General features: G+C 35.3%; 1 pseudogene; it reads left to right on the forward strand.

Annotated features, from left to right (window-relative positions):
* The first annotated feature begins 2,154 nt into the window (after window positions 1–2,154).
* On the forward strand, window positions 2,155–2,273 carry LOC145293432 (5S ribosomal RNA; annotated as a pseudogene).
* The last annotated feature ends 2,555 nt before the right edge of the window (window positions 2,274–4,828 follow it).

The following is a 4,828-nucleotide window of genomic DNA, read 5'->3' on the forward strand; positions in this document are numbered from 1 at the left end:
GATGTAGGTAACTTGAATATAGGTTAAATTTTTTTATTTTGATTTGAGACCAAAACAATAAGTGTTAAGGGGTCAAAATTGATGTTTTAGTTATAAAAAATAATTACCTCTGCGACATCTACGAAATTACTCAGACAATTTTTAATCTGAATATTTGAAATCTAATATAAAGTGTATTCACACGTAGGGCAAGTTATGAACAGTACACAGGGCCTGAGTAAAACCGGGCTGAACTGCTAGTATATCTATAAAAGTGAAATTATCTGTGCGTGTGTCTGTGTATGTACATTTCCCTACAAAACTACTTTGTCAATGTTCAGTCTACAAACTTGATATAAGAGGTATTAAGATTTGGAAAAATCTTCTTAATCGGTTTTCGGCCAAATCCCCCCATTGCCCTATCAACGCTCAAAAAAAAAAAAAAAAAAAAAGAAAAGAAAAAAAGAGTAATGCCAAATAGCTGAAAAGGATCAATAGTGGATTGTAAGGCCGAGGAGAGCGCGCTGACCAGACCTCCGTTGGACAAGTGCGAAGAGAACTGGGACCATGGAAACAAATAGACACTGCCAGCGAGAAATCCATGCCAAGCGGCTGTTGCGATAACGCAAATTCATTTGCAAATGTTTTCGAAAGAGGTGGAGAGTACTGGAAATCTGTGGAGACTTGTTGTCACTCAGCTTCCAGAGAACACCATTGGTTGTTTTCCAGGAGAGATTTTTGATGACCCGTGTGAAAGCTCCTTGTAAGCCAATAATATATGTGTGTGTCTATAATGGTATAGCTTTCTGTTTGTTTGTTTGTTCTCGGGCTCAACCTAGTATTTTGCAAACCATCAAACTATATTTTTAGAAAACTATATCAGTCAGTATACTTGGATGAGTATATTTCATGATGATCACAAGCGGTACAACGGGGTATGATGAAGCCTGAACTTGCGCTGAACTATAACACAACAGCTTTTTAATTTAATGCTATTCATAACGTTCAAATGATCGAAACTAAAAATCGTAGAAAAGTTAGTCACGTGCTCAGGTGTAAGAGTACACGCATGTCTTTCAGTGGTGTACCTGGTAATTTATCGATAAGAATTTCAATTAATATCACTTGACTTACGCATCTCCGTTCAGTCTCGAAAGATAATGGTTACCCCTGTAAGGATAGCTGCGAGTGTAACTGAGAGCAATCCTCAACTACATCACTCTGGAATCGGTGCTGCTTGAGTCCAGAGGAAAGGAGAAGTCCAGGATGACTGGAAACAATGTTGTGATACAACACCTGGAATTCCCAAATTGTAATCGATTTAGTAGTGACCAGGCTCAACGTTGCTTAACGAGAACCGGTGTGTTAACGTTATTATGCCGTATATACACGCACGCAGTCAATGTTGAGTATATCATTAAGCTTAAGGTCCACAGAGAACATGAGTTGGAACAAATACACCGAGAACAGTGGCAAAACTTCTGCGAAGAAGGTGCGCTCTCTCTACTGTGCTAGAAAGTTACTTACGCCTGAAAGTATCCTATACCTCAACAAGGAAACCATTCGCCCCTGTTTGAAGTATTGTTGTCACACTAGGGCTGATGCATCTGCTACTAGTCTCTCACTCCTGGACAGGGTTCAAAAGAGAGTCACCAACCTGATAGGTCCTGAACTCTAAACTAAGCTTCAACCTCTGTCCTATCGACGAAATATTGCATACCTCTGGCTGTTTTACAAGTATTTTAATGGTAGATGCTCCGACGAACTACACGCCCTTGTACCCCCTCGACGTAAATACTCCCGACAAACCCGACAAGCAGCAAAGTCCCACCCCTACACAGTAGAAATCACTAGATGTAAAAAAACTTTCTCCTCTAAAAATCTAAAAATTTCTTCCTCAGAACTACTAGACTTTGGAATTCCATTCCGGGTTCCTGCTTTCCCAACTGTACTGACATGCAGAAGTTACAATGTAATGTGCACAGACATCAACTCCCTTCATAGTGTCCCTGCAACTTATGTCCCTGATAGCAGCCCCTTACATCAAAGTGTACCTGTGCCTTGTTTGGGGTAAAAATGTAATTAAAAAAAAAATTAAATGTTAGAAGTCTGTAAATAATATAAAGATATGTACTGGAATCAGGAAGGTACTGTTTTTTTTTTCAATCCTGGTCTGTGTATGGCATAATCACGTTGACACACCGGTTCCCGTCAGATCACCGAAGTTAAGCAACGTTGAGCCTGGTCATTACTAAAATGGGTGACCAATTTGGGAAGTCCAGGTGCTGTATGTAGGAGGACGTCGACACCTCCCTGCAAAAAGTTGCAAAAACCTATGGTCGTCATCTCCCCTAACGGGGATATACATGCGACTGGGGACCGCTTGTTAATTTCATACTCCCATGAAACTTCCTCCTTCGGAAGAAGCCGGTTAAACCCTGAATAGGGTTGGTGCTGACTGCACACAATCCTAGTCTACGCTAGGTGAACCTACTTGCTAGTTTGAAGGAATAAATCCGGAAACTGGGCTCATTTCTCGCATTAACGGAAAAATCAAAAGTCCTATATCGAGTGAATTCAACTCTACATAATAGACGCACAATCTTTTTATATATTTCTCATCTATACGTGATCGGAGGCGCAATGGATAAGTAATTTGCATATTGGATATAAAAAAGGGGCGTTTTATTAACCAATTATTATTTCTCATAGTTTTTTTTTAATTCAACGATAGTTTTGCCTTTAATACAGGGTGACAAAAAAAAAAGAAAAAAAGAAGAAAAAAAACGGGCCCCCAACTCTAATTAGCAAAGTGCGCATGGGGGGGGGGGCGTTATTTTTGGGTCACCCTGTATAACAGCTAGTCCTATTTTTTGTATTGTTTTATTTTCTGAACAGATATTTATTATTAGTGTTCAAATATTTCTTTAGGGTGACCGGTTTCATTTTCAACACATTTGTGATCTATTTCTAAATTGCAAGTAAAAGGCAAATGGGTTTGTTCGCTCTTTTCCTTGTTTTAATATGAATAAATAAGGATGAAGTACTGAATGAAATGTTTATTATTTCAAACTATCTGACTTTCTGGTTATAGTCAGCTAACGTGCTTCCTAATTTTCTGCGGAGCGCTACCGGAAGCGGTTACAAGGCAAGTCAGTTTCCTCACCTTTACTGTTCTTCAGTATTTCTATTTTTAAGCGTTTTATTGGAATAAATTAAAAGAAGAGGATATTATTGAAAAGTATATACTAAAAATTAACCAAATTTTACAGATAAAAATAACACGATTAGTTTTATTTAGTTTTAACAACAAAATTTAAAAAAATAGAAGTTTTATCTCATTTGAAAATTTATAAGAAATATATTTGAATTAAAAAAATAAAAGTTTTTTTTATTTTAATTTATATAATAAATATATGTTTATGAAAGTATAAAAATAAAATCATTGAAATCAAAATAACAAAATTTCAAACATACTACAAAAACTTATTCAATGCATAATAAAAGCGAATGAACTGATTTGCGTTGTCACCGCTTTCGGTAGCGTTCCGCAGAAAATTAGGAAAAACGTTAGCGGACTATAACCGGCTTATCAGCTCAACATCCCTTCATAAAATTCACTCTGTTAAAATGTTTAATGCTAAACATTTAATTCATAAGTTTGTTGCAAACACGAAACAAAACTTTCCACACTTATTCGTGTAAGTATGTACCGATTCAAATTTACATGAATGGATATTCACATTTTGGTAATTTTAATACACATTCATTTAGCTCTTAAATAAGACCGTCAAGAAATGAAGACAAAGAAAAAAATAATTTACCTAGCGATGTTGTGAGTGTGCGCGCTCGTTTTTTTTATTTACAAAGTTTTCATTGAAGTTGACATAACAATATGGAGTCGTTCGCTAACCCGAGGGAACAGTCAATCATTTTTTGCCTGTTCTCTATGTAGCGTCGTGAACTAGAGAGAGAGAGAGAGAGAGAGAGAGAGAGAGAGAGAGAGAGAGAGAGAGAGAGAGAGAGAGAGAGAGAGGAGATAACTCAACCTCTCCCCTTTTTGAAATTATATATATATATATATATATATATATATATATATATATATATATATATATATATATATATATATATATACATAAGAGCAAATAGTTAATAAAACATGTTAAAAACACTTTGAAAAGAGTTAAAACATATTTAATTTTAAAAGGAAACACTAGATAAGTGAATAGTCCTTAATCCGCGGAGTTTCGGAGAAATACTTTCCTTCTCATCAGAGAGTAGGATTTAGCAAAATTTTGCATACAAAAGTATTTGATGAAACTGCAAGTAAGTCAGAGATCTTACTTGATAACAAAGAGTGAAGCAGAGGAACTATGGTGAAGAAAAAGGCGATTTTACGCGAATAGATAGTCTGGTGAAAGTATCCAATGACGGTAAAATCCAAAAATGTAACCCCAAGAAAGTTAGTTAAATTTCCAATAGCACAAGTAAAATCAAAGGAAATTGCATAATTGGAAGATGATCCAAAAAAAAACCCAAAAACCGAAATCCGTGGAATAATTCACAAATAGGTACAAGGAAAAGGGGAAAGAATTAAAATAATATTAGTAAAAGATTTTTTTTAATTATATATATATATATATATATATATATATATATATTGAAAGAGATATTAACTAAAATATAAATTAACATCCCAAACTTAATAGACACAACAACGCACCACACTTCCCACAAAATCTGCAAGACATTAAACGAAAAAAAAAGAAGATTAATAGGTCGTTTAGGGTAAGTATACTAACAAACAAACCAAGTATTATTTTATTATGAACTGTTTAAAAGTGGT

Source organism: Euprymna scolopes, chromosome 14, assembly GCF_053919585.1.
Source record: "Euprymna scolopes isolate OS-2025 chromosome 14, ASM5391958v1, whole genome shotgun sequence".
Classification (NCBI taxonomy): domain Eukaryota; kingdom Metazoa; phylum Mollusca; class Cephalopoda; order Sepiida; family Sepiolidae; genus Euprymna; species Euprymna scolopes.